This window comes from Ambystoma mexicanum, chromosome 1p (assembly GCF_040938575.1).
Source record: "Ambystoma mexicanum isolate Mex_15411 chromosome 1p, UKY_AmexF1_1, whole genome shotgun sequence".
NCBI classification, from domain to species: domain Eukaryota; kingdom Metazoa; phylum Chordata; class Amphibia; order Caudata; family Ambystomatidae; genus Ambystoma; species Ambystoma mexicanum.
The window spans coordinates 1,062,303,747-1,062,316,564 of NC_090921.1; positions in this window are offsets into that span (position 1 = coordinate 1,062,303,747).

Below are 12,818 nucleotides of genomic sequence, written 5' to 3' on the forward strand. Positions count from 1 at the left end.
GAAGCGCTGAAAGGGATGAAAGAAGACACGGATACTGCTAGGTCCCTCGGCGCCCTTCAAACGGGTAGAAATTTTCGTTCTTTTCGCCCCTTCAGGGGTGCTTCTGGAAACTCCCGCTTTGGAGCCTCGAGGGACCGTGGATTCAACAGGCCCTCTTACTCTTCACAAGGGTTCAGACGAGCGTCCCAGTCGGCACGTAGAAGTAGGGATTATCAAGCCTCCAGACGGCGAGGCTCAGGTCCGTCGTCAACGAAGACCAAGCAAACCAGCAACCAATGACGGCCTTCGGAACGTCCTGGGGGGTCGAGTCTCTCATCACTTCGACCGATGGAAATGCATCACCACAGATTGATGGGTCCTAGACACGATTCGCATGGGTCATGCGCTGCAATTCAAAGACAAGCCTCCGTGTCTTCCTCCTTTATTCTCGACACAGCCCCACCTCCGAATCCTACGACAAGAGGCGGCGCTTATGTTGCAAAAAGGGGCGGTAGAGAGAGTTCCTGTAGCACAGGAAGGACAAGGAGTTTATTCCAGGTTCTTTGTTGTAAAAAAGCCAAACGGCAAATGGAGGCCCATTCTCGACCTGAGGGTACTCAACAAGTGGCTAAAGAGCCTAAAATTCAAAATGCTAAAGCTCCAAGAGGTTATCAGGTCGGTGCAACCCATGGATTATCTATCATCACTAGACCTTCAAGATGCTTATTTTCACATTCCAATACGCCCACGACACAGGAGGTATTTAAGATTCGTCGTCGGGAGAAAGCATTTTCAGTTCAAGGTCCTCCCGTTCGGGCTCAAGTCCTCCCCCCGGACGTTCACCAAGTGCTTGGCCCCTATAGCGGCCCATTTAAGGAAGGATGGTCATCATGTCTATCCATATCTAGACGACTGGCTGGTCAGAGGTTCATCCAAGGAACAAACACGAGACAGTCTACGAGCCACAATGTCCCTCTTACAGGAACTGGGCTTCGCAATAAACTTCAACAAGTCCTCCGTAGAGCCTTCGAGGACCTTGGTCTTCCTAGGAGCGGAGTTTCATACACACACAAGCCTGGTGAGACCATCCAGCGAAAGAATTCAGAAACTTCAAAACAAGGCGTCGGAATGGAGAGGCGGTACCAAGGTCTCAGTGCGCAAGTACATGTCCCTGCTAGGGACCATGTCGTCCTGCATTCCGCTGATAAACAACTGCCGTCTGTTTATGAGACCTTGCCAGGAATTTCTAGCGGACCGTTGGGCGCAGAGCCGAGGTCGCTGGTCCGACAGACTGGTCGTCGACGAACAACTAGTTCAAGCACTCGGCTGGTGGAGAGTGTCTACTCATCTAACGAAAGGGATGCCTCTACTGGAACCAGAGTTCCAAAAGACGGTGGTGACGGATGCATCGCTGAGCGGATGGGGAGCTCATCTGGATATGTTACAGGTACAAGGCCAGTGGTCCTTGCAGGAGTCCTCCCTGCATATCAACCTGCTAGAACTGAGAGCAGTGCGATGGGCTCTAAAATCTTTTCTTCCTCAACTGAGGGACTCGGTGGTGCGTGTCATGACGGACAACACCACTACGATGTTCTACTTGAGGAAACAAGGAGGGACACGTTCCAGGTCCCTATCGACGGAGGCACAGAAAATCTGGCATTGGGTCCTACAACACAACATGCAAATCTTGGCGTTCCACCTACCAGGCCTGAGAAACGTGGAAGCCGATGCCCTCAGCAGAGAAATGAACGAAGTTCACGAATGGGTACTGAACGACCAACAACTACAACAAGTATTCAAGAATTGGGGACACCCGTCCATAGACCTGTTTGCAACGAAGAACAACAAAAAATGCCATCAGTACGCAAGCAGATGGCCTCAGCAGGGCTCTCTGGGGGATGCGTTCTCCTTTCCATGGACAAACAAATTCATGTACGCATTCCCTCCATTTCCCCTGGTCCGGAGGACGTTGCAATGGATCCTCAGGTACCCATGTCGTGTAATTCTGGTGGCCCCATACTGGGCCAGACAGGTGTGGTTTTCAGACCTGCTATGCTTAGCGGCGGCGGAACCGATGAGATTCAAGAAGACCCCCGACCTTCTGTCCCGACAGGACGGTGTTGTTTGGCATCACGACCCGGACAGCCTCCAGTTGACGGCCTGGCTCCTGACTTCGCCGAATTTGGTCGGCTAACGATTCCGGAGGACTGTCGGCGTATCCTACAAGCAGCAAGAGCACCTTCCACAAACGCCTCATACGCGTACAAATGGAAAAGTTTCTGTCAATAGTGTGAGGATCAACCAGGTTTGACCCCGCAATCGATTAAGCCAGAACAGCTCCTTCCATACTTGCTGCTCTTAGCTCAAAAGGGCCTGTCGGTATCTTCAATAAAAGTACACCTTGCAGCCATTTCTAGGTTTACTCGTCGACGCCACTCGGCACCTTTGTTCAGCGACCGCCTGATTAAGCACTTCCTTAAAGGCCTTTTTCGGAGTTTTCCTCCAGAGAAGAAATTTCCGCCGGAGTGGAGTCTCAATCTGGTCTTAACGTCTCTTATGAAGCCTCCTTTTGAGCCAATGTCATCATCGTCTCTAAAGTTTCTGTCGTGGAAATTGGCCTTATGATATGATATGATATGGTATTTGTAACGCGCCTATACACAAGCCTTCCTGGTGGCCATCACTTCAGCACGACGTATTTCAGAAGTTCAGGCTCTAATGGTGGACCCACCATACTTATGATTTTTCAAGAACAAGGTAGTCCTTGCCACTAACCCGCAGTTTATACCAAAAGTTCCGTCGATGTTCCATAAACACTCCTCTATTGTGTTGCCTACGTTTTTTCCGGAGCCATGCTCGGGAGCGGAGCGCATGCTACACACATTGGATGTAAAAAGGGCTCTTAAGTTTTATCTCCACCGTACGCAACCGTTCAGAGAAACGAGACAGCTGTTCGTGGCCTATGGTTTGGGTGCTAAAGGAAAAGCCATTTCGAAGCAAGGACTGTCAAGATGGGTGTCATCTACCATTTCGTACTGCCATTCCAGGGCAGGGAAGCCTCTTCTACGACGGCCAAGAGCTCACTCAACTAGAGCAGCGGCATCGTCGACGGCACTGTGGGCCGGAGTCCCTCTGGGGGACATTTGCATGGCGGCTACCTGGGTGGCTACACACACCTTTACCCGCCATTACTGCCTGTCGCAGCAACATGCCGAAGATACCCGGATGGGACAGGCGGTGCTTCGACACCTATTCCAATAAGGTAAGCCCCGGCTGAGGGGTTGCATCCTATGGAATTTATGACTGTATGTGGTTCGTTTTCCTATGTTAACGATTACTGATGTATACATGATCATAGGGAACGGGCTTTGAGAACAAAGTATATGGGTTTGCATGCACGCCTCCTCTTTGGGGGTGGTACTGCTATGTAATCTATTCTAAGCATGTGAATCCATGAAAGATCCAATGCTGGAGAAGGGAATAGTTTCTTACCTGTAACTCCATTTCTCCAGCATTGGTATCTTTCATGGATTCACATGCGCCCTCCTGCCTCCCCTGAACATGCAAACCGTTTCCCCCACTACTTTGGGGGCCGAAATCTGAGGGAGCGCGGGGCGGAGCCTGTATTTATATCATGACGTCCTGACGGCGCGGGCACGCATGATACAAAACGAGGTGGATAGGACGCATAGCGTCGAAAAAGTTTTCCTACGGGAAAGGGTCTATATAATGTACCGGGGATTCCCAGCCTGACGACGGGGAATATTCTAAGCATGTGAATCCATGAAAGATACCAATGCTGGAGAAATGGAGTTACAGGTAAGAAACTATTCCCTTTTCTTTTAATGACAGACAAAAAGCCAGTGCTCAGCTCCCAGAGTTATCTATGGGAGAGGTTTTTAACAGCAATTTAAAAGCTATCCAATGGCAATGGCCCCAGCCCTACTGCATTAAACCAGTTCTGGCCAAACATGGCCTATTCATATGATGTGCATTATTGACAGTAAGTTTCAACACAATTAAATCTAACCTTGATATTCTGACCCAGAGGAAACAAGAAATCATCCTCATATTCAAGAAAGTCCTGAGGTCATTTCCAATGTGCTACAGATCTATATATTTGTCAGACACCCATGCAAAGATGTTTCAAAGAAATTTTCATGCCAGATTATTGGCCTGGGTGCAGCAATGTAAGATACTTTTTCCTTGCCAACTTGGTTGCCATCTGCGTCCATACTACTGACCAATCCTTATTGAACATCACTTAATTTTCAAATGTAAAATTATCAGAAAAGAGATGTTCTTAAGTCCCAGGACCGCATTTAACATGGTACTATCATAATACACTCTGGAAAATCTTGCACTACACAGAGATTCCCAATGACTTACTGAACTGCCTTATAGCATTGCATAGTAATAATAAGAAATTAGTCAGGATTGGCATAACAGGGCAATATACAAGACTGTTTTGCATTACTAAGAGTTTAGATTGATCATTTAGACATTAGCAAAATAGACATTTATCTTCAAAAGGTGAGGCAGGACATTCCCAACTTTGGTACTCGGCATACCCCTCGTCTCTCGTTTATAGATGATGCTGTGGTTCTTGCTAAAGCTAAAGCTGTATTCTCCCGAATACCAACTACATTTGAACTCTCTTATGCTAACCTGGACTTGTCAAAAATGTTGGTGATTCAAAACTTATGTTAATTCACCAACAGAGAAGCCCAGGTGTGAGCTTTAAAGTATGGGGTCAAACACTTCCGGTACCTTATGACGCTTTGATTACCTGGGAGTCTGCTTTGCAATTAACTACTGCTGAACGTCCTAGGTTAAGAAAGCTGTTTTGTATATTCCTGCAAACTATGACTGCAAGCTTTGCTTTTAGTGGAAGGCTGCGGCATAAGTAATTCATATGAGCTTTAACATCAATAGAGTGAAAGCATTAATACAAGTTCTCTATGGTTGCAGGGTGTGGCACCATCAGGCTAACAGCATTTAGGGGTTTGTTACTAATGTGTCCCTTCTCCCCAGAGGGCAGCCACCCCCTTTAAGGCTATGGAGGTGAGCAATCTAAGTGTCTGGCAAGTGGGACCTCACTGGAAGTGACTCTCCTCTTGGGGACAAGGACTCCCATTCCGGTAAGGAATTCTGAGTCCTTAACACCCTTTCTGTCTATATGTGTGTTGGAAAGACTTTATTATCTCCAATGATGACTATAACCAACCAAGACATCTCTTGGTTGGTTATAGTCTGCTTGTACTCTCTTAGCTTTAGGTAATGCTGAACAAATGTTCTGGGGGGTTGCCCAGGGAAATTGCTAGAGGTTTAAGATTAATTCCAAACCGTCTATCACCTCTTTGTTTTGGTATTAGCATACTTGATCCCCAAAAGAATTAACCTTTTAAATTTGACTGCATTTTGGGATCATTTTTTGTGAGAATTTCGGTGAAATTGAATAAAAAAAATATATATGTATATATATATATTCAGTGAAAAAACTTAGTTAAAGGGACGTTATGGTTCAAAGTAAAACCGAAAAAACCCCTGAAATTCGGCAGTTATGGTAAGATAAGCAACCATAACTCGCGCCAGCGTGCACTGCTAACACTAACACCCAGGACATCAAAGATGACATCACAAATGTCATTGATGACATCACTGATTTTCCTTTACTGACATATCTAGGCCACATGGTTTTGCTCAGTAACAGTCAAGGGGCCTCATTAATCCCTTAGCGCCTGATTACAAGGTCCCTTTGCGGGTTCCCACCTTAAAGCATACATATGGCCATGTAATGTATATATATATATATATATATATATATATATATATATATATATATTACATGGCCACGGTAGTTATGTAGTTATGGTTAAGTTGGTGTTTCCATAGGAAGAGCACTTTTTGGGTGGCTTATAACTTCGCTCCCCCTGGACGAATCCTCACCAAACTTTGCAAAAAAGGTATATGGCCCACTCTGAAGTTTTTTGCAAAGTTTGGTGAGGATTTGTCCAGGGAGGGAAAAGTTATAGGGGGGGTCCCAAAACTTTTTTTTTTCCCATAGACTGAATGGGAAAAAACTTTGCGCACGGCTACAGCCCGAACCGCTGGACGGATTTATACCAAATTTTCGGCAGGAGCGGTGGCCTGGTCCCGAAAGCATGCTTTTGCAAATTTGGTGTAAATCCGTCCAGTAGTGTTTTTAAAAATGACCAAAATGTAAGGCAAAAAAATGAGTGATATCTGTGTTTGCTTCGCGGACGGACTTCCCTGTTCGCTCCGCGGACAGCAACCTGATTGGCCCATGGCCTTGCGTCATGTCCGCGGACATGTGATGTGTTCGCTGATTGGACGGCGAGCGGCATGGAGCACGTCAGATTTTCTGTGGCGCCCGCCATCTTGTATTCGCCGTCGACCGCATACAGCGCGGTGAAACGTGGATAAAAAATTGTATTTTGTGCCCTGTGTTGGTGTGTAAGAGTGTTTGGGGAGGGTGGGGGAGTATGAGATAGGTTCAATGTTTTTTTTTTATGTGCTAGACTTTTTTGTTGCGTCCGATTTGTCCGCGGAGAACACGGCTGTTCTGACATTTTGTAAATAAACTAAATGGTGGGCTGTTTAGAGGACGGAGTATGTGTCATTTTTGTTCGCAAGGAAGGAAAAAATGAGCTATGAACACTCGTGGTGTACTTAATTGTTGGCAAATACACAAACTGTGTCCTCAGGACGCTGTCCGTATTGTAATCTGTCTAGTTGAATGTGTTCTAAGAACACTCGCGGTGTCCCGAAATGGTTGCAATTACACAAAATGGGGGTGTTCTGAGAACGTTGTTTGTATTGTTCGTTGTCAGGGTGAAAGTGTTTAAAGACCACTCCTTTTGTCCGCTAATAGTACAATTTCCTATGGGCGTCAACCGACTTTTTGTCCACTAAAGAAACGATAAATCTGGCTGGTGTGCGCCGACATTATGTGATAATCCTATGACTGGCGCTATTGACCTGGCTGACTTGCTTTTGCGACACTAAATCATATCTCCCGCCCCTAAGCCTGATATTATCAAAGCAATCATATTCCCCGCCTCTCTCCGTGACGTTACAGGGTGCATCATCAAACGCGCCCAGTCCTCTCCAGTCCTAAGTGACTTTACACAGAACCCGGAAGACAACACATATTATGTCACAACACAGCGCGCCACAATTCGGAATATGAAACAGTGATTTAAAAGCAAACAGCAAGATTGTAAATGTTGTAAAGTACATTTATTTGACATGAAATGTTTAGAGAATATTCAGCAATTTGCATTTGTCTTTGTTGTCGATCTGCAAAAGTTCATGTTGAGGCACGCGATGTTCCTTTGCGGTACAGAGGGTGTTAGATCATCTTACAGTGCGCCACAATTCGGAATATGAAACTGTGGTTTAAAAGTAAACAGCAGGATTGTACATTTGGTAAAGTACATTTATTTCACATGAAATGTTTAGTGAATATTCAGCGATTTGCTATTGTCTCTGCTGTCGATCAGCAAAAGTTTATTTGGAGCCACGCGTTGTTCCTTTGCGGTAGATAGGCTGTTGGTTTATGATAAAAGCAGTAAATGGTCGCTCTGATAATCGGAAGGTTGCTCCAAAAACGAGCCATTAGACCACCCTATTGGTTGGTATGTTGTTTGTAGCCACTAGTACTGCGTAAGGGCATGTTGGTCCTTGGTGATTGTCCCATAAAACGGTGAGGGTCATGAAGTTGCATATTTGGACCTGCACCTGGCAGTTGAAGACCCCATCCGCTGGAGTCTGTAAATCGTGACATAGGCAAAATGGGGCCACATACCTGTTTTAAAAAACATAAATTAGTCTCACCAGCCGATCTTCATTAAAAATCATCATTTTATTTATTAGGGCGTGAAACTATTTGCTATCGAAGATAGTGGAACGGAGTATGTTAATAATAAAATAATAATATTTTACCATTCATATAGCGCTAAGAACCGTGAGGTATCTAAGCGGTGCTTATTATTAACCACGGTGTGTGGTGCTCATTTATCGACCACGGAAGGATGAAAGGCTGAGTTTGGCCTTGCCGGGATTTGAACTTGCATTAGCAAGCTGTGCACGGATGTCAAAGCGAGCGTTGTACTCGTTGTGCCATTTGACAGGCTACAGTGAAGTTGCACAGCGAGTAGAGTGCTTGACCGCCTATAGACCAGTTACATTATTTCTATTAACCCACCCTGTGTCGTCTGCCTTTTTCAGAGCCCTCTAAACAACAGGGGATCAATTTGGCGGTGATAGTGCACAGTAGAAAACATTATGCCACTTTCAACGAACAAGTTCAACTTGAGCGGTCTTTAATGCTACGCTATTTTAATTATATTTGGTATAAAATAATCTAAAGGGGTACTTACAGTACAATTGCAATTTCCATTGTCTACGAGTGGTGCAGTCCCAAAATACGACTCTGCGTGTGCCAACGATCTTTCGCATAGTGATATAATATATAAAAGTGGTTTTGTTTCATAAATTTCATCCTTATCTTCTCTTACGTTTTAGCAACACTCCTTCAAGAGAAGTCTTTCATCACAATCTCCTCTTCGGGGCCCGAGAAAAAAATGGAAGCAGCTGACCTTCACTGTGAACGAGCATAAATTCTTACTTTGTAACATTCTGTGTAAAGCCATCTGTGAGAAGTTGGTTTTTGCACGCCATGTTTGTATATTGTTTGCGTGATATTAAACAAAGTTTGTTTAAGGGACGTTATGGTTCTACGTACAGCCAAAAGACCCCTGAAAATCGCAAGTTATGGTAAGCTATGAAAAATAACTTGCGCCACCACCGTGCACTGCTAAGACTAACACCCAGGACATCAAAGATGACATCGCAAATGTCATTGATGAAATCACTGATGACATCACATGTGTATGTACTTTTCATGGAATTTGTGTACTAGGGATTTTTATTATAATGTTGCGAAAAAAGTGTCTAGGATATTGCAATAAATATCATACCGTTATTAGTGCTTTGAACGATGCATTGATATAGATAGCATTGTATTATGGGATTCTATCTAGTATACTGAGCTACTAATGGAGAAACATAGCATTGTGTGCAGAGTACAAGATGAAAGTATAATATTTGTAATGTTAATATGTTGAATAATGAAATGATAATTGTCCTGAAATGTTCGAAAATTCACAAAATGGGGGTGTTCTGAGGACGTTATTCGTATTGTGTGATTGCTTAGCTGTATGCAATGAGGGAATGGCAGAGAGAGTAAAGTGGACGCCGTCCGCGGACAGCGCGGCTGTTCGTGGACAGGACGTGCTACATCCGGGTTTTTCCAGGAAATCCAACATGGAAAGAAGACTGTACGGATCAGCCAATCAGATGTCGAGGTTGTGGATTTGTGTTGAAAGAGACTGTGTGTGGTGAAGATGGCAGAAGTGGAGAAAGTCAGTTTGTTGGTGCTCGGAGATATGTTTGTGCATGGTTTACAGCAGTACTCTCAATGCAGGCATGTTGCAAAGAACTTTGATGTGAAAGGAGTGGAGGTGGTGTGGAGCACTGTGCCTGATTGCAATGTACAGGGAACTGTACAAGTTTGTGAGGATATGGCCACGATGAACAGTCCGCATGTGGTAGTTTTGCACTATGGTGCTTTCCATTTGGGCAACGTCAGTGCCCCTACTTTGTTGGCTGATTTGGAACGCTTGGTTCAAGCCGTAATGAAGATCCTTCCAAATGCGAAAGTAATTTTTTCTGGATTACTACCTAAGGCAATATGGGACAATAGTTCAGTTTTTTGTCCTCGGCAAAACATTGCTAGGTGTGTCATCAACCGAGGCATATGTGCCTTCATGCTTAGAGCTGGTATGTTCTTCTGTAACAACGAGAATATTGATGCCAGTAATGCTGTTAATTTTAAAGAAGATGGCATTTCTTTATCTTTTACGGGAAATGCCTTTCTATTTTGGAATGTAAGGGTTGCTTTGGAGAAGGTTATGTAAAGATTTTAGGAGTAAAGTAAGAAAAAAAACAAGAAAAAAAATACAAAATAACAGGTGTCTGTCAAGCATCTGTAAAAAAAAAACTGCTCTTTTCAAAACCAACTTCAAAGGGGAAATGGGGCACAATATTTAAATTTACATTCACCACGCTCAGATTTTCGATATGTCCGCGGACATGGCGGTAGTCCGCGGACATGAAAATAAACTACGAGGGGGTTAGTATGTTCTATGTTAAATGTTTTGAAGTCAGGGTTATTATGGTTAAGTTTTGCTACTAAAAACCTATGAAATTCAGTGAAAAAACTTTGTTAAAGGGACGTTATGTTTAAGTTGCGCTACTAAAAACCTATGAAATTCAGTGAAAAAACGTAGTTAAAGGGACGTTATGGTTAAGTTGGGCTACTAAAAACCTATGAAATTCAGTGAATTAACTTTGTTAAAGGGACGTTATGGTTCAAAGTAAAACCGAAAAACCCCTGAAATTCGGCAGTTATGGTAAGATAAGCAACCATAACTCGCGCCGCCCGTGCAATGGTAACACTAACACCCAGGACATCAAAGATAACATCACAAATGTAATTGATGAAATCACTGATGACATCACATGTGCATTTACCTTTCATGAAAAGTCTGTACAAGGGATTCTTAGTGTAATGTTAATAAAAAAAGTGTCAAAGATTATTGGAATAAATATCAAGTGCTAATCAGTGCATTAAGCTATGCATTGATATAAATAGCATTCTATTATTAACTTCAATCCAGTATACTAAGGTACTCATGTAGAAACATAGGCATTGTGTGCAGCATACATGATGGAGGTGCAATATTCATAAGCTTGCCATGTTGAATATTGAAATGATAACTGTTTTCATATTAGAGTTTTGCATACAGTGAAACTTGTGATAAGTAGGTAATAAAACCCACTTACTACATAATTGCCACATACATAAAAACCACATACAAATCTGAATATATACAAGGGAATTGAAGTAGGAAAAAGAAACAGCAATAGTAGCAGAAAGTGTTCATAACCTAACTGATTACCTTTATGGAGAGAAATGATTGCTCTGTTTCAAAGCTGTTACCTACCCTATCTATATATATCACATGATGTGTCTGGACCCTAAGGAAAATAGTTTGAGTACAACATATAAAAATATGAGCATATACAGGGAAAGTACAGTAATAAAAAAACATCGAAAGTATCAGAAAGTGCTGATAAATCTACTGATAATTTTAATGCACAAAAAGGATTGCTGTCTTTCAAGGTTGTGACTTCTCCTATGTATATGTTTCATATGATATGACTGGACCATAAGGGAATTATTCTAAGAACATACTTGAAGGATAAGTCTACGAATATAGTATGGTTATAAGTAAGTTATGGTTGCTTACCTTACCATAACTGCCGAATTTCAGGGGTTTTTCGGTTTTACTTTAAACGATAACGTCCCTTTAACAAAGTTTTTTCACTGAATTTCATAGGTTTTTAGTAGCGCAACTTAACCATAACGTCCCTTTAACAAAGTTTTTTTTACTGAATTTCATAGCTTTTTAGTAGCGCAACTTAACCATAACGTCCCTTTAACAAAGTATTTCACTGAATATATATATATATATATATATATATATATATATATATATATATATATATATATATGGTGGAGTAAGGGACTAGGTTAAGATGGGGAAACAGGGTGGGGAATCTCCTCCCACATTTTAGAGAAAAATAATGAGCAAAATAAATTCGGTCAAATTGGAAAGGTCAAAAAATGTTGATCAAGTACACCTAAACCCTTTGTTTTTGCTTTGTCACCCAGAGTGGGAAGGGTATGTCCAGAGCTGGTTCCGTGACTGCAGGGCCGAGAGACCCAAACTACTCCTCACACATGATGTCCAATGAGGCCGAAATATGTCTGCGTGTGCTGGGAGTCTTGTGCAGAAGGGATCTGGCATAGCAGTTCGGGCTGGACAGCCCCTATGAGGGTGGGATCAAGCCTGATTTTCATATGGTCTTTTCCCCTTTCAGTAATGGCTTGGCTAGCGAAGAACGATGATCTGGAGGGTTGCCCAGAGTAATTGCCAGCAGTTTAAGATTAATTTTAAACCTTCCAGCTATCACATCTTTGTTTTTACATCATCTGAATGTCATAATCAACGAAAATGGACACATTTCTGTTGATACTGATGACTTGTATAAGAACAGAACGGACTGTGAATGGCTGAGAGACTCCCACAGAAGAAGGAGCTCAACCGCTTCCAGATGCTAATCTCGGCAGAGATGACATCTTGGAGGGGTGGAGCTATGCCAAGCCGCAGAACAAGTGGTGGCATGGGAAGAGCAAGACCGTCTAGCTGGAGGATGACAGACGGGCATGCTGATCAAGAGAGAGCCTCCGGTCAGGAGAGGAATGGAGTTGGGCAAACAACTGTCCTCAATGGTGGCAGGATCACTGGATAACAGTGGTGGGCCAGGTGCCCTGCAACCGATGCTGATACCGGATGAAGGAAAGGAGCTCGGAAACCCCTGAGCTCCACACTGCAAGTGTCTTTGCTACTGAGACGAATACAAAGAAGGAAGTGAACACTCCTAAAGTGAGAATGCCTGAGAGGGATATAAACTTTGTTTTATGAGAATGCCAAACCCGAAAAAGGTACGAGAGCCTGAGATCATGCAACAGGCATAGGACCTAGATAACAGGGAGTAAAAGAGATGCAAACGATGTATATCAAGGCTTGAGAAACCAACAACAGTATGAGAGCCCGAGAGAATGGAACAGTTGCACAACCCGGATACAAAGGAGTGGAAGAGATACAAACACTGTATATCTAGGC